The following is a 23,790-nucleotide window of genomic DNA, read 5'->3' on the forward strand; positions in this document are numbered from 1 at the left end:
GGGCGCCACAAAGATGTATCAGGATTTGCGGCAACATTATTGGTGGTGGAGAATGAAGAAGGATCTTGTAGCATTTATGGCTCGGTGTTTGAATTGTCAGTAGGTTAAGTATAAGCATCAGAGGCCTGGCAGTTAGTTCCAGAAAATTGAGATTCCTGAGTGGAAGTGGGAGCGGATCACTATGAACTTCGTTGTTGGACTCCCACGGACTTAGAGGAAGTTCGATACAGTGTGGGTTATTGTTGATAGGCTGACCAAGTCAGCGCATTTCATTCTTGTGGCAGTCTCTTATTCTTCCAAGAGGTTAGCTGAGATCTATATCCAGGAGATTGTTCGCCTGCATGGTGTGCCCGAGTCTATCATTTTAGATCGAGGTACGCAGTTTACCTCCCATTTCTGGAGAGCAGTTCAGCGAGAGTTGGGCATGCGGGTTGAGTTGAGCACAACGTTTAATCCTCAGACGGACGGGCAGTCCGAGCGAACTATTTAGATTTTGGAGGATATGATCCAAGCTTGTGTCATTGACTTTGGAGGCTCGTGGGATCAGTTATTGCCTTTAGCAGAGTTTGCCTACAACAACAGCTAGCAGTCGAGAATCCATATGGCTCCTTATGAGGCTTTATATGATATGCGGTATCGGTCTTCGGTTGGATGGTTTGAGCCGGGAGAGACTAGGTTGTTGGGTACGGATTTGGTTCAGGAGGATTTGGGTAAGGTTAGGATTATTCAGGATAGGCTTCATATAGCTCAGTCCAGGCAAAAGAGTTATGCCGACCGTAAGGTTCGTGATTTGGCATTCATGGTTGGTGAGCGGGTATTGCTTCGGGTGTCGCCTATGAAGGGCGTGATGCGATTCGGGAAGAAGGACAAGCTTAGACCTAGGTTCATTGGCTCGTTTGAGATTCTTGATCGAGTGGGAGAGGTGGCTTATAGACTTGCATTGCCGCCGAACTTATCAGTCGTGCATCCAGTGTTTCATGTGTCCATGCTTCGGAAATATCACGGCGATCCATCCCACGTGTTAGATTTCAGCACTGTCCAGTTGGACAAGGACTTGTCTTATGAGGAGGAGCCGATAGCTATTCTAGACCGGCAGGTTCGTCAGTTGAGATCGAAGAGTCTTCCTTCTGTTCGTGTTCAGTGAAGAGGTCAGCCTCTTGAGGCATCGACCTAGGAGTCCGACTTCGATATGCAGAGCCGTTATCCCCATTTTTTTCCCGACTCAGGTACTTCCTTCTTATGTCCGTTCGAGGACGAACGGCTATTTTAGAGGTGGAGAATGTGATGACCCAAAAGGTCATCACTTATGTTGCAAGTGAATTCAGTGTTTCGAGGCCTAAAAACCTCCTTTATACCCTACCTTGATTTACGTGCGTGGTCCGGACCTATATCCGGAAAGCCTTATATGTGAAAATATGAGAAATAGAAATTCCGGAGTTAAAATTTGATTATGGTTGACTTTGGTCAACATTTTGAGCAAACGGACCCTGATCTGCGTTCCAACAATCCCGGGAGGTCTGCAATAAACTGTAGGACTTGGGCGTATGCCCGGAAATGAATTCCGAGGTCTCAAGCCTTAGAAATCAATTTTTGAAGGAAATTGTTTCACTGAATTATCTAAGAAATAAAGAAAAGAATTAATATTTGAAACCATTGTTATCAAGCCCGTATTTTGGTTCTGGAGCCCGGTACAAACTTGTTATAGTATTTGAAAGATAACTGTGAAGTTTGGTAAAAAAATGGAGTTTATTTGACGTGAATTGGATTCTGGTTGAAAAGTTATGAACTTTGAGAGTTCTTGATGAAAATGTTGAGGTTTGAGGTTTAATTCATGATTTTACATGTTATTTTGGTGATGTGATCACATGAGTAGGTCCATATGATGTTTTTGAGTTCATATGCACATTTGGTTTGAAGTCCCGAGGGCTAGGGTGAGTTTCGGGTTGGTTCCGGGGTGTCTTAGGCTTAAAACATGGCTATTGGAGGTTCGGAGAAATGCAGCTCTCTAAACCTGCTAGTGCGGTCCTCACTGGTTTTGTGTTGTCCGCACTGGTGGCTATGCGGCCGCAGTGGATCTTGTACGGTCCGCACAGGTTCACTGATGACTGTGCGGCCGTAGTTGATTTTGTGCGGTCCGCACAGGTTCACTGTTGGCTGTGCGGCCGTAGTTGATTTTGTGTGGTCCGCACAGGGCATCTGTGACTAGTATATTTAGACGGGATTTTTAGTTTTTTTTTTTTCAAAACCCAAAAACATAAGAGGCGATTTTTCAAATAACATTTCTTGCCCAAAACATTGATAAGTGATTTCTAACTTGTTTTCTTCAATCATTAACATCTTTCCACATGATTTCAATTCAAAATCAATGATTTTCATGGAGGAAATTGGGTGTTTTAGGTAGAACCTAGGTTTTTCAAAAAATGGGGATTTGGACCTCGATTTGAAGTCCGATTTCAAAACAAATTATATATTTAGGTTCGTGGTGGAATGGGTAATCGGGTTTTGGTTCGAACCTCGGAATTTGACCATGTGGGCTCGGGGACGATTTTTGACTTTTTGGGCAAAACTTTGGAAAACTCATTTTTATGCACTCAAATTGATTCATTTAGTGTTTATTCATGTATTTAAGTAACTTGTGACTAGATACGAGCGAATGCATGGTGGAATCAAGGGGTAAAGCTATAATTGAAACTTGAATTATGTTCGTGGCATCGAGGTAAGTGTTTAGTCTAACCTTAGCTTGAGGGATTAGGAGTCGAGTCCTATTTGCTATGTGGTAATTGTCGAGTACGACGTATAGGCATGGTGACGAGTATCTATACATTGGTGTCTAGCATGCCCGTGAGTCTTATATTGTAATTATCATGACTTCATTGTATCTTTCAAGCCTTGGTAATGGTTTTTACTTGTTGTGATATGTTTGTGAAAGGAATTGTGACCTACGAACATTGAGGAGCGTTGGCTCAAGTTGTATAACGAATTGTGAAAGTATAAGTGACAATTTTACCTCTAGATCATTGGCTCGAGTTGTGAGGTGAATTGTGAAGTAAAAGTGAGAAAGATAAGAAATCATTATGTTGTCGCCCTTGCCGAGCTTTGTTGATTTATTCGTTATCTCCCTTGCCGGGATATTGAGGTTATTGATGATGTTCCCTTACCGGGATTTATTTGCTGAATTGTTGCTCCCTTGCCGGGGTCTTTATTGCAATTTCATTTATTCCCTTGCCCTTTTATTTGTGATTGTTGTTTGGGTGAGGAAGAGAGTTAAAGCACGAAGGGTGATATCGTGCATTATTTATTTTGTGAGGAAAGAGTCTAAAGCACGAAGGGTGATATTGTGCCGCACGATGTATCATTCTGTGCCTATTTTATTGATTATATGGTGAGGAAAGAGAGTAAAAGCACGAAGGGTGATGCCGTGGACATTTTACTATATGATTGCTTTGGTGAGGATAAGAGTAAAAACACGAAGGGTAATGTCGTGCATTTGTTGATTTCTGATTCTTTGCTGATATCCGAGTTATATTGCTTCTTTCATTACTTGATGTTTTTCTATTCGGAATTGTTATCTCCCCACAGCATGCTCCCCTCCCATATTGACTGGTTATTTCTGTATTTCTTTCCACTGTATATGTATTTGAACTACACCGGTTATTTGGTAGTCTGGTCCTAGTCTCGTCACTACTTCGCCGATTTTAGCGAGATACTTACCAGCACATGGGGTCGGTTGTGCTGATACTACACTCTGCACTATGTGCAGATCCCGGAGCAGCTTTTGAACCGTAGTGTGGAGGCTACCTTCAATCCACGCGGAGATCCAAAGTAGACCTGCAGGCGTCCGCAGGTCCTGGCCTCTCTTCTATCCCTATTTCCTGTTTCATTTTCCTTTTATTCAAAAATAGTGTACTGCTATTTCTTCACACTTTGTATGTAGCAATCTTAGACAGTTTGTGACACCGTGACACCAGATTTTGGATGGTTAAGGCTTAAGTATTTGTAATAGATACAGTTTTCATATATTTTATTATTGTCTTCCGCTTAATTTGAATTTCCGTTGTTATCACGTTATCGCTTTATAATTGTTAACCAGAAATAATTGGATAATAAGGTAAGTAGTTAAAGGTTTGGCTTGCTTGGCTCTCATTAGTAGGCGCCATCACGACCCTCGAGGGTGGGAAAATCCGGGTCGTGACAAGTTGGTATCAGAGCTCTAGGTTACACGGGTCTTACAGTTCACAGACAAGCTTAGTAGAGTCTGAGGGATCGGTACGGAGACGTCCGTATTTATCCCCCAGAGGCTACAGGGTTAGGAAAGCCTCACATTTATTCTTTCCTATCGTGCGGTTTGGTTTCTCATTGCTAATTGAATATCTACTCTGTTCTTTCGCAGATGGCGAGAACACGCGCTTCCTCATCCACTAACCAGCAGCCCGAGCCCCCAGCAGCAGCTCCCACGAGGGGCAGAGGGGCAAAGCCGAGGCTGTGCTAGAGGCTGAGGTAGGGGTAGAGCTCAGCCCCGAGCAGCAGCACCAGTGGCGGAGCCTCATGTTGACATTGATGATTAGGTTCCGGCCTCAGCAGTTCTGGTGGGCCCCGCTCAGGTCCCAAAGGGGTTTATTGCTACCCCAGTTCTTCAGGATGCTCTGGTCCATTTAGTGGGCTTCATGGAGAGTGTCACCCGAGCAGGCTTGCTTCCTGTAGCACCAGCCATCTCTTAGGCTGGAGGAGGAGCCTAGACTACTGCTAGTCGCACTCTAGAGCAGGTAGTTCCCCAGATTCAAACTCCAGTGGATCAGCCAATTGGAGCAGTTCAGCCGGGTGTGATAGCTCAGATTGGCGATGGAGCAGCTATGCCCGTCGATGCTTTGTGGAGGTTGGATAGGTTCACCAAGCTCTTCACTACTACTTTCAGCGATGCATCTACTGAGGATCCTAAGTATTATCTAGACAGCTATCACGAGGTTCTTAGGTCATGGGTATAGTTGAGATCAATGGAGTTGATTTTGTCCCTTTTCGCTTGTATGGATCCGCCAAGACTTGGTGGAGAGATTATTGTTTGGCTAGACCAGCTGGATCGCCAGCCTTGACTTGGGAGTAGTTTATACAGTTATTTCTGGATAAGTTTCTCCCCATTACTCAGAGAGAGGCCTATCGGAGGCAGTTTGAGCATCTCCAGCAGGGTTCTATAACTGTTACCCAATATGAGACCAGATTCATCGACTTAGCTCGTCATGATCTTGTCATACTTCCTACCGAGAGAGAGAGAGGGTGAGGATGTTTATTAACGGTATTATTCAGCCGATTCATATTCAGATGGCTAGGGAGGCTGGAAGTGAGATTACTTTTCAGGAGGCGGCCAATATGGCTAGGAGAGTGGAGATGGTTCTATCGCATGGAGGTGGTCATGGGTCAGACAAGAGGCCCTGTCATTCAGGCCGATTCAGCGGTACCTCGTCTGGAGGTAGGGATTCATATGGTAGAGGCCATCCTCCTAGGCCTTTCCAGTCTGCACTTCAGGTTTCTCACGGTACTTCAGGTGGCCGTGGTCCTCAGATGCAGTATTCTGATCAGTAGTCCTATAGTGCACCACCTACTCCTATTAGTGCATCGCCGCTTTAGAGTTTTCGGGGTGGTCATTCGGGTCGTCAGGGCCAGCAATCTCAGCAGCCGAGGGCTTATTACACTTGTGGTGATGTGGGTCACATTGCTAGGTTTTGCCCTCGAGTACCGAGTAGCTCTCGGCCTCAGGGTTCCCGTGCCATGGTTCAGGCACCAATTGTTCTATAGCCCGCCCAGCCAGCTAAAGGTGGAGGTAAATATGCTAGAGGTAGAGGTAGAGGTGCTAGAGGTGGAGCTTAGACCACTAGAGGTGGAGGCCAGCTAGCTGCCAGGCCGTCCTAGAGAGGTAGTCCAGGGTGGTGGGGCCCAGCCTCGATGTTATGCTCTTCCAACCAAGCCCGAGGCTGAGGCTTCAGATGCGATTATCACAGGTACTATTCTGGTTTGTGATAGAGATGTTTTAGTATTATTTGATCCAGGGTCTACATATGGTTTGGGGATTTGGACCTCGATTTGAGGTCCGATTTCAAAACAAATCATGTATTTAGGTTCGTGGGGGAATGGGTAATCATGTTTTGGTTCGAACCTCGGGTTTTGACCATGCGGGCCCAAGGGTGATTTTTGACTTTTTAGGAAAAACTTTGGAAAACTCATTTTTATGCATTCAAATTGATTCATTTTGCGTTTATTGATGTAATTAAGTAACTTGTGACTAGATACGAGCAAATTCGTGGTGGAATCAAGGGGTAAAGCTATAATTGAATCATGAATTATGTTCATGGCATCGAGGTATGTCTTTGGTCTAACCTTAGCTTGAGGGATTAGGAGTCGAGTCCTATTTTCTATGTGGTAATTGTCGAGTGCGACATATAGGCATGGTGACGAGTATCTATACGTTGGTGTCTAGCATGCCCGTGAGTCTTATATTGTGATTATCATGACTTCATTGTATCTTTCATGCCTTGGTAATGGTTTCTACTTATTGTGTAAAGTTTGTGGAAGGAATTGTGACCTATGAACATTGAGGAGCGTTGGCTCATGTTGTATAACGAATTGTGAAAGTATAAGAAACAATTGAACCTCTAGAGCATTGTCTCGAGTTGTGAGGTGAATTGTGAAGTAAAAGTGATAAAGATAAAAGATCATTATGTTGTCGCCCTTGTCGGGCTATTGTTGATTTATTCGTTATTTTCCTTGCCGGGATGTTGAGGTTATTGATGATGTTCCCTTGCCGAAATTTATTTGTTGAATTGTTGCTCCCTTGCCGGGGTTTTATTGCAATTTTATTTATTCCTTTGCCCTATTGTTTGTGATTGTTTTTTGGGTAAGGAAGAGAGTTAAAGCACGAAGTGTGATGTCGTGTATTATTGTGATGAAAGAGTGTAAAGCACGAAGGGTGATGTTGTGCCGCACGATGTATCATTCTGTGCCTATTTTATTGATTATATGGTGAGGAAAGAGAGTAAAAGCATGAAGGATGATGTCGTGCACATTTTATTATATGATTGCTTTGGTGAGGACGAGAGTAAAAGCACGAAGGGTGATGCCATGCATTTGTTGATTTCTGATTCTTTGCTGATATCTGAGTTATGTTGTTTCTTTCATTACTTGATGTCTTTCTATTCGGAATTGGTATCTCCCCCACAACATGCTCCCCCTCTCATACTGACTGGTTATTTCTGTATTTCTTTCGCTGTATATGTATTTGAACTACACCGGTTATTTGGTAGTTTGGTCCTAGTCTCGTCACTACTTCACCGAGGTTAGGCGAGATACTTACCAGCATATGGGGTCGGTTGTGCTAATACTACACTCTGCACTATGTGCAGATCCCGGAGCAGCTTTTGGACCGTAGTGTGGAGGCTACCTTCAGTCCACGCGGAGATCCAAGGTAGACCTGCAGGTGTCCGCAGGCCCTGGCTTCTCCTCTATCCCTATTTCCTGTTTCATTTTCCTTTTATTCAGAAACAGTGTACTGCTATTTCTTTAGACTTTGTATGTAGTAATCTTAGACAGTCTGTGCACCAGGTTTTGGGTGGTTAAGGCTTAAGTATTTGTAATAGATACACTTTTCATATATTTTATTGTTGTCTTCCGTTTAATTTGAATTTTCGCTGTTATCACTTTATTGCTTTATAATTGTTAACCAGAAATAATTGGATAATAAGGTAAGTAGTTAAAGGTTTGGCTTGCCTAGCTCTCATTAGTAGGCGTCATCACGACCCCCGAGGGTCGAAAAATCCGGGTCGTGACAGTTTATGTGCATTACCTGTAAAAGAGAACAACACTAATATTTAAGGGGTTAGTAATTAGACATTGACTAAGATGCAGATGCTACTCTTCTATGGTAGAAGAGTTCTAGTTGATCTCATACTCTATCATTTTCCTAAACTGTATTCTCTTTGTGTAAGGAGTCTTTCTCCTTATCCAATATGCAACCTTTTCAATCATGATTAGGAGATATTACTTCTGATAAGTTAGAATTATCTCCTTCACGTGCATCTCACATGTTTGGGTTGATCACGACTGTGCTTCACAAGATAGACCTGGTCCATGTCTGAGTTCTTTTGTCAGTCTTCAAAACTTCACATTTACTTGGGCCAACAATAGGACAAGATTCTCACCACGTCCCCAAGATCGTGGTGTAAATTCCGGAATTTATTTGTACGACCTAGTACAAATCCGTACTATGCGGTTAGACAACTGTACCAATTGGATTCCTTATTGTAAATAGAAATGTACCTTATTTAGGGTTTCCCTATTATATAAAGGTGACCCCAATCATTTGTAATCATCTAATCATTTGGCAAAGAATATACTATCTTACTTTTTCATTCATTGCTCATCAGAATTGTCCTTTAGCTTTATTATTCTTGCTTCATTGTTCTTGCCTCGTTGTTTTAACATACCTTGAGGTCACTGGGCTCGAGGACGATACTACCTACTAACTTATCTACTAGTTTGGTCTTGCTTATTTTCTTCATCTATACTCCATATTTATTAATTATTAATTGGTATTGAACTAAATCACGTATCTTTAAACCCCCAAATCAAATTTAATTGTTACTCGTATTTTCGAGGTAAACAATATACTAATTAATTTTTTCTCTGTTTCAATTTATGTGAACCTATTTTCTTTTTGGTTCGTGCCAAAAAGAATGATCATTTTCCTTATTTGGAAACAATTTACCGTTATACAATGATTTATAGTCACACAAAATATATGTATTTTATTTTACATCACAAGTTTAAAAGTGTTCTCTCCTTTTTTAAACTCTGTATTCTGTCAAATAGATTTACATAAATTGAAACGGAGAATAATATGCTAGTGATGTATCAAGGGTTATTTGATGACTAGATTAGGGCCATGCATATGTCACCTCGAAATGTTGCAGCTTCTTTTTCATGACTACTTCAAGACTGGACTTTGGTCTAGGTTTAAATTCTACATGAGACAAAACTATTTGGAACCATAGAGGAAAAAAAGATCTTTTTTTCCACTGGTCAAATGATTTAGTGAGATCTCGCAGATTGTACGGATCCTCTCTAATTATATGTAAAGGTATTTGATCCAACATAAAATTTAATAAATTAAAGTTAAACTTTTAAAATTTATGATTTTAAAATAATAATCTTGCCTCCCGTAAAAAAATACTGATTCGCCATCATAATTCTGTTTTTTTTTTTTTTTACATACTATAGAATTCTATTTTATAGATTAAGAAAAAGGAAATTGAAGAGGAAGGGAGGGAAGGAATATGCTTCAGCAGTAAATTTGAGGAGAATGTTGGGAAATACTATAGAGCAGTAGCGTGCGTGATAAATGCTGGCAACAAACAAATCAAGAAAATCATTCGTTTAAAGCTGCTATAGTTTTGTTTATGTTTCATGAGAAGGGTTTTCATATTTTTGGCAGTGGCATTAAATTCGGTGTAATAGAGGTCTCAATTTTTTGATTTGTTAATTTTTTGTCGTCTTCTATCTGACAATGACAAATGAACATGACTTGAACAGTTGAACTGTTACTATCACATCACATGCTCTATCTATCTCTCTGTGTGTGTGCTCACTTTCATGCATGCATAGTCATCTCTATGTCATTTCAAATATGGTTGTACAGTTTATTAATTTAGGATAAAGATAGGTTAAGTGCAGATGACCTTCAAAAAGGAGAGTAAGCAGAGGGGAATTCAATTTTTTTTTTTTTTTTTTTTTGCGTTTCTCACTCGATATTCAGTACCCGCATTGGAGTTCAATTATATTCTGATTTGTGCCGCGTAAGACACCATTCGGGAAGGAGCGCTCACTATAAATAATTTTTCTATATTCAGTGCTCGAACCCGAGATCTCTCGTTAAGGAAAGAGTATTTCATCCACTGCATCACATCCTTCACTGGTTTAATATTTTTTTTTATATTTATCTTTTTACAATTGAAACCATTCTACTTCTACACTTATGGGAATGTAATATTTATTGAAATTTGATGATATTTTTCCTATACTATTTGGGTATAGGGTCGGTAGTTAAATTAATGAGTTTAATTAAACCCATGATTTGTTAGCTACGTCAACCTCTGGTCAGTGATGGATCCAAGATATCAAGGTCATGGGTGTTCGTTGGAAAGAATTTCGAAAGCGCGTAAAGGAATTTAACTATGGGTACTCAGTTAGTACTTATTTACATTTATTGCTAATTGCCTATGTAAATATACTAAATTTGGGTAAAGACCTTGGGGGCTTGAGCACCCACAACTCTCCACGTAGATTAGGCATTGCTTGTCGTTATAATTTGAAATTTTTGTGGTGATAAAAGGATAAATGAGAAGTTTGCAGTTAAAAAAATTAAATATAAAATAATATCATTTTTTTTAGATCAGGCAAAAAAATTAAAGAATACCATACATTCTTGGAGTAAACATGTTTGGTAGGTCCATATCTGTAATATCTGATATATCACGAAAAATATATTTAGAGTTAACTTGACTTCAGGTTACTTATTGGAAGTATTAGCCCCACTTACTTGATTAGGCGATAAATTTACTTAGAAATTTCATCCGTTTGTGCATAATATGTTTAATATGTTCTACAAATCGGCTGATTCATACTTGCAATGTAGAAGTAACAAAAACAAAAACATTTGGCAAGGGCATCCACACCCAAATAGATACTTATAAAAAGTCACAAGAGCAAGTGTATGTTATTGGAGTAAACATTGGATGTAGCTAGTTAGAATACATGATATTTAGCCACAAACAAAGAACCCCACGGCCCTGAAAAAAGGGAACACACTGAAAAAGGCAAACAAAATCAAAGATACCACAGGAGACTTCAGAGCCAAACTGTATATGTCATTTGGAGAGACTTTTACAAAATATTTAGAAATATATATATATGTTCAAGTTTTGGTATCAGGTTTTGATCATAGCAAAGACCAAGAGATTTATGAGGACCTTCTCCTGCAACTGCATGGTCCAATTTGGCTTGCTTGTTGCTCTCCAGCTTGAGTCCAAAGTGGATATGAGGGAAATGTGCCCACTGCAAAATTTAGCAAATACCAAAAGATATAGCTTCAGATTTCTCTTTTCTGTTTAGTGACCATCCCTGTTTTGTCCCTACCATGCATTTTCTTGTGGACAGCTTAAAAACCCCACATGTAACAGGTTATTTTCTGTTTAGGTGGTATTAGTACTTGGTACTCATTCCATTGGAGGGGAAGCAAGGATAGGCACAAGCAAGGATAGGCACAAGCATGGAGATCAAACAAGAGTCTAGGGAATAGATCGAAGATTACCTTCCAATGGAGAAGGATTGATATGATTTTAAACCTCCCTAAGACTCTATCAATCAAGCTGCAAACTAGTGCTGCAAGGATTCATGCTACAACTGGAAACATAAGACATGATAATGCCCAGATTTATGACATACACCAGTTGAAGTACACGTTTTGTGAGGAAGATATGGACCAAATGGATGCAGTGTGGAGTCAATCCCTATGGTATTACAATAATACAATACTCCAGCATAAGGTCCATGAAGAGATTGCAAAGGAACATGCTGAGATGCACCGTGTAGCAGTGATCAAAAAGGGTTGTCCACGACATATTTTGGACATTAGAGATAGTGAACATGGTGATCCATTTATACTAACATTGTTTTCTTTTTTGTAGGAAATGTTAGTGTACCCATGCCTTGCCATTCACTACGACTTCTAAGGGTGGTATTAGCACTTTGTGCTCATTCCTTTGAAGGAGGAGTGATGGAAAGCACAAGCATGGGCAGGAAAGCCAACTGGAAAGACTAAGGCTAAGTCACTCAAAGTACTGGATAATTGGACGAGCTACATCAGCAGGCCTAGCGAGCTTTCTAGCACGCTTTAGACCTCGCCCAGCTCGACCAGTACCGAGATCAACACCCATGCGACGCCAGGGATTTCGCCAGCTCCTTCTCGCTATGGACCTGGTGGCGCACAGTCTGTGGCCTGCTCTTCCTCGCTATAGACCTCGCCCAGCTGGACCAGGAGCGAGATCAACACCCTGGCGACGCGAGGTATTACGCCCACTCCTTCTCGCTAGAGACCTGGCGACGCGAAGGGTGTGGCACAGTGTAGCTGAGCAACGATGGTCAACGCACTCATTATGGCGCATTTGGCAGCTCATATCGGACAACTTGGATACAAATTGGGATAAAATTATCATGTGGCACGTTAATAGGAAGACTCAGGACCAACTTCATGCAAAGGCTTCAAGAGATAAGCAATGAAAGTCACGCAAAAATGAAACCAAAAACAGTGTACTCGTACTTCTTTGGACAGTGCACTTTTTCAAGATTTTGCGTGGCTTACATTTTTATGCAGATGTGAACTACTGGAATGACATAGTATCGAATTGGGATGCAATCACACAACATACAAGGATACAAAACAAAGGAAAGGTGTTCCATAGCATCATAGTTTGGACAGTGGCTATTGAGCAAAAGCGAGGACGCTATTTATACAAGCGATTTGGCTATGTGTGCAGAAGGAGGAACTGGGCAGTGTATGGCAATATTTACAAAGAGCGGATGTATCAGTTGGACTTCAATTGTAACGGGCTTCAAGGGCTAGTTTCTACTTATAAAACCTACATTAGAACTTATGTGATATTCTGTTCCCTCGTCTTGGCTGAGGGCTTTCTCTCTCTACCATGAGAGCTATTTCATCCTTGTGAGGTCTCAATCCTTGCTGCTAACCACTTAATCTCCACCTCTCAAACCCCACTTTCTAAAACTTTGCCAATAGGAAACCTAATAATTAACGATTTCATCCTCTATGGGTATAAATTTGTGCAAATTTCCTATTTTCTACTAAACCCTAAATTAATTTGATTTCTAGAAGAACTCTATATTTTGGTGTAAATAGGTTAAATATACTGCTGAATCAACTCCAATAGGAGCGGGAATCCTTCAATTGGAAAGATGGCTGATGAAATTACTGTACGCCTAAATAAATTTATTCTTACTAAGGAAGAAAAGGATGGTGTGGCAATTGAATATCCAGATATTCAGTCAAGTATGAAGGATTGTCAGGTAAGTCTTTTTGGCAAGGTAATTTATGATAAAAAGGTGAATTTTCAAGGAGTTAAAAACACCATGCCGTTGGTTTGGGGGCACCTAGTAGGACTGCAGATAAAGAAAATCGGATGGAACTTTTTTCAATTTATTTTTAAAGATAAGGAAAGTAAGGATAAAGTATGGTTTTGCTACACCATGGTTGTATGACAAATACTTTCTTAATGTCTATCCATGGGAACCAGGTTTGAAGAGTGATTCCCAGGTGTTTAATATCTGTAATCTGTGGGTTCATGTTTGGAATATCCCATTACATTGGATGTCAAAGGATGTTGGGCGCAAAATAGGGCATGTTTTGAGAGGTACCGTTGTAATTCCTAAAAATGGAAGCAAAGAGGGGCGATATATGAGGATTAAAGTCACGATGAAAATTAACAGGCCACTACCTAGGGGAAAATTGATCAAGTTAGGCTTGGAAACAAAGTGGGTTAAAATGAGATATGAAAACCTACCTTATGTTTGCTACTACTGTGGTATGTTAGGACACAATGATAGAACTTGTGTACAAAGAGAGAAGGATATAAGATCAGGCAATCTTAAAAGTGACCAGTTTGGGACATGGTTACGAGCGGAGAATCATTTACTAGCTTCAGATAATCAGCGCCGTCAAGGTGTAAATACTAATAACGATGGGCATACTAGGGTGAAAAATCATAACTTTACACTGGTTGAAGGAAAAGGAGTTGCAGGAAGTCATAAAAGTCTGCTAAATTTGACAAAGGATACTATCTTGGTTGAAATGCAGCCTGACGTAAGAAAAGAGGATCTTTAGGGTGACCAAAGGCAGCCCATGGAAGCAACAAATTATAGATCTAGAGAGAAGGAGAGTGCAGAAGTTTGGAATAACACTGGGGTTGGAACATCTGATGGTATTAAAACTACCTCAATGTGAGGTTTGAATATTGGCTTGGAGAAGAAAGATGTGCAGAAGTAGATGCCAGTGGATGAAAATATGTTGAATAACGCAATAGAGCTACAACAAAACGTATTGCAAGTTGCCTCACAAATGCAGGATACTAGCAACCAAAAAATGAAGGAATTGCAAGATAACATAGACGATGTATGTTCAGATCCTTTATTGAGATCTCCTAAATTACAACTACATATAGTGAATAATTCTCAACTGCTCATAATTCCAAACAAAACTCTTTAACTGTTAGTGCTATTGCTAATAAGAATACAGGGGACATAAAGAGAAAATAATGGAAACGAAAGGCTATTTTTAAGGGTTGTTCTGATGATGTTAAGGAAAACAATTTGGTAGGTTTGAATGAAAATCATCTTATTGAGGTTGCTGTGATAGAGGAAAATATGCATATTGTGGGGGATAAAAGAAAAGAACAAACTAATTTTGATACTGAAACGGAAGTTAAAAAGCATAAACAAGTGGTGGAGTGGGAGGCCAGCCCTAAATGGCTTCCCTCCATGCAATGAAAGCTTGAGTGTGGAATTGTAGGGGCCTCGGGGGGGTCCTTAACAGTTCCGTTTTTGAAGGAGACAATGCGTCTCCACTCCCTAAATATGATTTTCTTAAGTAAAACAAAAAATAGAGATAGAATAGTGCAAAAAGTTGAGAGACAACTGGATATGGCACATGTTATTCCTGTGGAACCAATGGGATTATCAGGTGGACTAGCCTTATTCTGGAATGACAACGTCCAGGTATGTCAATATCACACTTCTTCTTTTTGTGTTGAAACTTTGATACATGATGTCTTATCTGATTGTAAATATTGGTGTATCTTTATATATCTAAGTATGGATAAAATTAATCGTCGATCTCAAATGCAAGAACTAATTAAAAAATCTTCATGCTGGGGCACCTTCTGGGTCTTAGCTGGTGATTTTAATGATATTCTTGATGATTCAGAAAAACAAGGAGGAAGAACTAGAGATTATTGGACCTTTAGAGACTTTAAAGATTTTATTTGGAACTTAGGTGCAATTGACTTGGGATACAAAGGAAGACCTTGGACCTGGTGGTGCTATCGGGAAAATGAGGGTATTATTCAGGAAAGGTTAGATAGGGTCTTAGTCTCCCCTAATTGGAAAATAAAGTTGAAGAGGCTAATTTAACTCATCTTGATACTGAGGATTCTGATCATTCCTTGTTAATTTTGTCTTCACATGCTGAACAAATTAAGAGGAAAAGACGTTTTTGCTTTGATAAAAGGTGGGTTGATCGTGAAGAGGTTTAGAATATTGTATCTGAAGCGTGGTCCGATGACTATATTGGGTTTGAGCAATCTCGAGTTAACTTTCAAATAAAGAAGTGTCGTAGATTCTTAGTGACTTGGGTAAGGGGAGGAAATGGTAATGCTAGAAAGAGAATTATTAGTATTAAGAAACAGATTACAGACCTTAGAAGTGATGCTAATAATTTTGATTGGAATAAACTTAGGTTGTTAAAATAGGAATTAAGCCAAGCTTATAAAGAAGAAGAGATTTTCTGGAAACAAAAGTCTAGAGTCTTATGGTTGCTGGATAGAGATAAAAATACGTCATATTTTCACATGGCAACAATACAAAGAAGAAGAAAAAATATAACTAGGGGTTTTCAAATATCTGAAGGGAGCTGGGTGAGTGATCAAACTGAAATAGTTCAAGAAGTTGAGGCTTATTATGATACACTATTCTCTACATCTAACTCAACAAATTTCGAAAGTATTCTAAATCATGTCAATGCAACGATTAGTGACTCTATAAATCGAGAACTCATAAAAGATGTTAGTGAAGAGGAAGTCAAGAATGCGGTGTTCGATATGCATCCTCTTAAAGCGCCAGGTGTGGATGGAATGACTCCTTTATTTTTTCAAAGATATTGGAATATTATATCAAAGGATATTTATGAAGCTATTAATAGTTTCTTCACTACAGGATACCTAATTCCTTCGTGGACCCATACTTTAATCACTCTAGTACCTAAAGTTAAAAGCCCTACTTTGGTATCGTAATTTAGACCCATAAGTTTATGTTCTACTCTTTATAAAAATATTGCAAAACTTCTTGCTACGAGATTGAAAAATTATTTAACTAAGGTTATATCTCCGACTCAAGCAGCTTTCGTTGGACATAGACAAATAACCGATAATATTATCTTAGCACATGAGTTTATGCATCTTCTAAAAAATAAACACAGAGGTTGAGAGAAATTTATGGCAATAAAATTGGATATGTCAAAAGCTTATGACAGAGTTGAATGGATATATATCCAAAAATTGCTTTTGCAAATAGGTTTTCATGCCAAATTTGTAGAATGGATTATGCAATGTATTTCTACCCCTACCTGTAGTTTTAATATAAATGGGGAGGTAGTTGGATCAGTTAGGCCGACTAGAGTAATACGACAACGAGATCCGCTATCACCTTATCTATTTTTAATATGTGCAGAAGGTTTCTCTACTTTATTGAAGATTTCTGAAACTCAAAATGAAATTCAAGGTCTAAAGTTAAATAGACATGGGCCGAGCTTAACTCACTTATTTTTCAAAGATGACTCTTTTATATTCTATTCAGCTAACGCTCACAATGCAGTCCATGTAGCTGAGATTCTAAGAAAGTATGAGCAAAGTTTCGGGGCAAGTGGTTGTTTTAGATAAATCAGCTATTTGTTTTAGTAGAAATGTAACGGAGGAGGAGAAAGTAGAGATATTTTCCTTATTTGGACAACAACAAAGAAATGAGATGGGTAAGTATTTAGGATTACCAATTATCGTGGGACGCTCAAAGAAAAAGATGTTAGAGTTTTTTAAGGTTAGAGTCAAGACAAAAACAAAAATATGGAAGGGTAAATTTTTAAGTACAGCAGGGAAAGAAGTAATGCTTAAATTTGTACTTGCAGCAATCCCTACCTTTGCCTTGTCTTGCTTCCAACTCCATGATGGTCTGTGCAAGGAGATTGCATCTCTTTTTTCTAACTTTTGGTGGGGACAAACCGAGGATAAAAGGAAGATGTATTTTGAGAAATGGGAAAAATTATATGATTCTAAATCAAGATGGGGCTTAGGATTTAGGGATTTAAAGGCTTTCAACATGGCTTTGTTAGCTAAACAAGCTTGGCGTATATTATCATACCTGAATTCGTTGTTAGCAAGAGTACTTAAAAGCAAATACTTTCCACACTCAACTTTCCTTGACGATTCTACATCATCTATTGGATCATGGATCTGGATAAGTATTTTGTGGGGAAGAGATCTATTAGTTAATGGACTAAGGTGGAGGATTTCTGATGGAAAAAATATAAATGTTTGGACTGATCCTTAGATTCCAAGAAATAATGGTTTTACTCCAAAAAGTATTCAAATGCAAAACAATTTAGATCTTAAGGTTGCCGGCTTAATTGACGAAGATATGCATACCTGGAAACTTCACAGGATAAGTATGACCTTTGAACCTGAAGATGTAGATGCAATTTTATCTATTCCAATATCCATCATAGGTATTAATGATAGATTAATGTGGCATCACTCAAAATCTGGAAACTATGAAGTTAAGTCAGGTTAGTATTTAACAAAGGGTTTGGCGGGTAAGACTATTAGGAATTCGGAAGCCCAGGCGAGTTGTCATTCTTTTCCTAAAAGCTTCTAGGATACTTTGTGAAACTTAGAAATTAAAAATAAACTTAAATATTTTCTAAGGAAGTGTGTGATTAACTCTTTGCCCGTAAATTGTGCCTTAACTAAAAGATCATAGAACCTGGATAAAACTTGTAAGATTTGTGGTCTTGAAAGTGAAGATATAGAACATATGCTCTTTAGATGTCCCCGATCTCAGCTTGCATGGAAACAAAATCCTATGAATTGGCTTGATATTGAAAACATAACTGATTTTTTTGTGTGGTGGTACAACTTGTTCTTAAATGCTAAGCATTTTCCTAAATCTACAGAATTATTATATTTGAGTGTTAATATTATGTGGCAAATTTGGAAAGGTAGGAATGCCTGGTGCTTTAATCAGGAAATGTTAGAGCCAACTGATATTGTTTCTAAAGCTCTTTTTGAGTATGAAGAATATAAAGATCTATTAACTAGTTGCCTCGTTGCACGACATTCAACTGGAAATGAGTTTGTGCCTATACTAACAAATTTTCAAGATGATGTTTTATTATTTACAGACGCAGGATTACGGTGTGATGATAGACATGCGAGTACTGGTGTTGGGCTTTGAATAGCCTTGGAAACTGCTTTATGCCCATGGATCCCCAATTCAGTATGTTGGGAAAACCATGAATGCTGAAGCGATTGCCATAAGAAAGGCACTTGAATGTGCTATTATTCTTGGATGGAAAAGTGTGAAGATTTATCTAATGCTAAGAATGTTGTTGATATGATCCAAAACAGGTGGCTACTTCATGGGAGATAGAAGTATTGTGTGAAGACATTTGGAAACTATCAAGCATGTTTAATCACGTCGAGTTTCTTTATATTCCAAGGAAATTAAACAAAGTAGTTCATAGTTTAGCTAAATTTTCTATTTCTTTGTTGAAGGACATCTCCTGGGAGAAGTTTTTCCCAACTTAGATTGTCCAGGATGCAAAGAGTACATTTGAACTTTGTTGTTCGTTGATGCAGTAATATGAAGTCTTTATTTTGGAGGAAAAAAAAAGAACTTATGTGATATCATTGTTGAGCATCACGACTTTGATAATAGGATTTATGTAGTTTAAAAAGTTTATTTTTTTCATGTTTTAGCATTTCATGAAACTTTATTTTTTATTTCATTATATATATAAAAACTAGCCTTAGGCACTGTCTAGTGGATTACTAAAAAAAAGTGAATTCAAAAATCATAATTTTTTAATAAATATTAAATTATTTTAATTATATTGAAAAGTAATTATAAATATTAAAGTATTTATATCTAAATACTTAAACCACAAAATGAGAAATGAAAAAGAAATAATAAAAAAAACAAAATATTGTTGGTGGAAGGAATCGAACCTTGCACCTCAAGCCAAAACAAACTTCACATATACCTTTTAACCATTGCACCACCCAACACTCGATAACCTTTTAGTACATTAAATTCCCTTTATTGCTTTTCCTGTCCCATGTAGATTTCAACAACAAAGAAAGAGGAGGTTATAAAGAAATGGACATAGCGCATTTAATAGATGCGTTATACCTATTTTTGTCTCTCCTTTTTTTATTATGGCCATAGTTTAATCACTTGAGTCTAATTACACAATATTTGGGTTCCGGACTCATCAAGAGGTGAGTCTGAAACCAAAAATGTTATCTTTTTTGACAAAAGTAACACTAATAAGTGTAAAAAAAAATTACCATTCTATATATAGCGCGGTTTAAAACCGCGTTATACTTTAATGGTGTTTTAGCCGTTAAAGTATAGCGCGGTTTAGAACCGCGCTATATATGTATAGCGCATGTATTAACTTCGTTATATATATAAGGCATGAAATCACCGCAATATACATGAAACCACTGGGTGGCCTAACGGTTGAAGGATAGTTATGAAGATGGTTTTGTCCTTGAGATACAAGGTTCGAATCCCTACACCAACATTCTTGTATTTTCCTATTTCTTTTTTATTTTTTCATTATTCATTATTTGGTTTAAGTGTTTAGATATAAATACTTTACTAGAGAAGCTTTTTATTATTTCTTTAAAAAATCAACCAATACTTTTAATAGTTGTTATTTTTGTTATACGTAAAACAAAATTATTTTTTCCTTTTATTTTCAAATTAGAATTATAAGTTTTATTTTATAGTTAAAATTTCCATAAGAAAATAACATTCAAATTAGAATTATAAGTTTTATTTTATAGTTAAAATTTCCATAAGAGAATATATATATATAGCTTAATCTATTGGTTGAATCATTTTATTTTTTGATATCTTTTTTTCTAAATTAGTTAGCAAATATATATTATTCAATAGATAAGAAAAGAATACAATCCAAAAAATAGAAAAATATCTGGACATCTATATTATATTAAAAGGAGAATAGTGAAGCATGTGGTTAGTCAAGTGGCAAGCTAAAAAGATTTGTAATTTTTTATTTTGAATAGTCTAAAATATTTTGAATAATCAAATAAATTTTTTATCTTACCACTTGACTTGACTAATCAAATAGTCTAATTTTATCTTGCCCTATAATTACGGTATTGCTAATGTTTAAAGGCCTACTAAATGGTAATTACAAATAAGTATGATTAACTCTAGATTCAAAATATAAAATTTATTTTTTAGTTAAGAATTTTTATATATCAATCTGATAAAAATCAAGAATATTGCTTGGCATATAATATTACCCCTTATATGATAATATTTAAATTGTAAATACCTAATTATTTTTAGCTTGTCACTTGACTTAACCACATGTTTCACTGTTCTCCTTTTAATATAATATAGATGTCCAGATATTTTTCTATTTTTTAGATTGTATTCTTTTCTTATCTATTGAATAATTATATTTGCTAACTAATTTAGAAAGAAAGATATCAAAAAATAAAATAATTCAACCAATAGATTAAGCTATATATATATATATATATATATATATAATTCTCTTATGGAAATTTTAACTATAAAATAAAACTTATAATTCTAATTTGAATATAAAAGGAAAAAAATAATTTTGTTTTACGTATAACAGAAAATAACAACTATTAAAAATATTGGTTGATTTTTTAAAGAATTAATAAAAGGCTTCTCTATTAAAGTATTTTTATCTAAACACTTAAACCAAATAATGACAAAATAAAAAAGAAATAGAAAAATACAAAAATGTTGGTGTAGGGATTCAAACCTTGTACCTCAAAGGCAAAACCATCTTTATAACTACCCTTCAATCATTGGGCCACCCAATGGTTTCATATATAATGTGGTGATTTCATACATTATATATATAATGCAGTTAATACATGCGGTATACATATATAATGTGATCTGAAACCGCGTTATATATAGAATGGTAACTTCTTCTTTTTTTTACACTTATTAATATTATTTTTGTCCAAAAACACAAAATTTTGGTTACGGACGGCATCAAGAGTGGCTCGTAGTCATAAGAGAGGTGGCCTACACCTTTCGGCTCGTGTCTGTGTAAGGGGTACACACAGCCTTATTGCTGCAGCTTTCGGAGAGCCAACTGTTTGGGTTCTGTGTTTTGACAAGACAGACTAGTGCTGAGTGCTGACTACTCTCAATGCCTGACCATAAAAAAATGTGCAGCCAGTAAATATAAGCAAAGCCAAGTGTTAGCCAGATGGGCACATATCATTGAGAGCCAAATATATAAGGTTGGCGTAACAGTTCCATCCACTAACTTCCAAAAAACCAACTACATGATTTGACATATCAGATTCTGCAAGCTTAATGCTCCTCACCTACACAAAACACTAGACAGGCATCAACTTGATTCAATCCCCCTCTCCCCGAAAAAATAAAGACTAAAAAGAAACAGCAAAGTATCCCTTAATAGTCAAACTGAATCAAAAGCTAAGATGTTGATTATTAATTTAGAAAGAGGAATATATGAGTTTTTATTTTTTTATTCGGTTTTCGGTACCTGTACAAAATCCGGCTAGATTTGAATTCGTAACGGAAAATCTTGCATTGGGTTAAACTGCTCCCTAACAATGAATTCAATACTATTTATATCTGATGTTCCAATCTATGTACTAGAATTCTGATTATGATAATCCAATTACTTATTTTTTGTTATGAATTCAGACATGAACTTTTTAAGTTTTTCAAATAAAATTTATATATTTAAAAATTCATAAAAATTACTATAAACAACAAAGATAATTATTAAAATCTTTCAAAGTTAAAGCAAAATCTTTTTGACCCTCCAAATATAATATATGTTAGTAAGGAAAATATTTAGAAAATTTTAAACATATTCAGAAATCTTATTGCACTATTATGAATTCGTTAATTTTCCTAGGACAAACCTAAACGCAAGTAATATCCTTGATGTTTTTTAGCAATAAGAATATTAACTTTAAAGGGCTCTAAAGAAAGAAAGTTTAATTTAATTTGAAACGAGAAGAATAAATAAATAAATACTACTAAAACGAGAATATGCATTTTTTCCTTAAATTTTTTATTACTAGTATGTGACCTTTGATAAAGAATCTAAAGAACAAATAAAGGTAGTTGCAGGATGATGAATGTGTCCACCCGACAGAAGTCAATAGACAATTTCTAGTTACGTAGTCATTTCATTTGTTGAAAAGCCCCCACAAAAGAAAAAATATACTCACTACTATATATACTGGTAATAAATTCCGTTCAGCCATTAATAAATAACATATACTAATTAATATTTAGTGCTGTATCAAGGGTTATTTGATGACTACATTAAGGCATGCATATGGCACATCGAAATATTGCAGCTTAGCTTCTTTTTCATATTACTTCATTGCTGGACTTTGGTCTAGTTTTAATTTCTTCATTAAACATTACCTATTTGGAGCCATATCGTAATTCCTCCCTAAACCATAGAGAAAAGAAGAGGTCTTTTTTTCCCCCCCACTGGTCAAGTGATTTATTAAGATCTTGTAGATTGTAGTTCCTTATGGTTTTTTTATGTGAAGGTATTTGTTCGAACATAAAATTTAATAAATAAAAAATAAAATTTTAAAACTTATAATGTTAAAATAATATTATAAATAAGTTTGGAATCTCCTCCCGTAGATAATACTGACTCTCCATCATAATTCCGCTTTTTTTAAATAATATAAAATTCTATGTTTAGATTCATAAAAAGGAAATTGAAGAGAAAGGGAGGGAAGGAATATGCTTCAGCAGTAAATTTGAGGAGAATGTTGGGAAATACTATATAGCAGTAGCGTGCGTGATAAATGCTGGCAACAAACAAATCAAGAAAAACTTTCGTTTAAAGCTGCTATAGTTTTGTTTATGTTGGGTTTTTATATATTTGGCAGTGGCATTAAATTCGGTGAAATAGAGGTCTCAGTTTTTTGATTTGTTTATTTTCTGTCTTCTTCTCTCTCGCAATGACAAATGAACATGACTTGAACTGTTACTATCACATCACATGCTCTCTCTCTGTGTGCTCACTTTCATGCATACACAGCCATCTCTGTGTCATTTCAAAATGTAATATTTATTGAAATTTGATGATATTTTCCATATATATCCGAGCTCTGTATTTTAATTAATGAGTTTAATTGAACCCATAGTTTGTTAGCTACATCAACCTGTGGGAACACATGACTAGTGTTAGATGTTTGTCATAATTTTCTTACCATATTTGGTTTTTTTATTTGTTGAAGTAAAGGACAACATGTTTACCTTAATTAAGTTTTCCTTCTTGTAAAAGGAAATTATAAATCTCCCATATCTGGCTAGTCTCTTTTTTTGTAGGAAAATGTTTGGAGTTCTATAAATTAAAGATTTGTCCTTCTCATTCAGTAGCATCCACAATGTAGCCATATAGGGTTTGAAAGTCGTATTTAGGAAGAGAACTTTACGTGACAAGTGTTAGTGTGCTACTTGTGTTTGCCTCTTTGTGAGCTTGTTCTCTCGATATTTTGTAATCTCTTTTACTACAATGGATTGCTCATCTCCGTCGTGGATGTAGCTCAATTGACCGAACCATGTTATATGTTTGTGTCTCTTTTGGTATATTTCTCT

The sequence above is a fragment of the Nicotiana tabacum genome, chromosome 18, assembly GCF_000715075.1.
Source record: "Nicotiana tabacum cultivar K326 chromosome 18, ASM71507v2, whole genome shotgun sequence".
NCBI lineage: Eukaryota > Viridiplantae > Streptophyta > Magnoliopsida > Solanales > Solanaceae > Nicotiana > Nicotiana tabacum.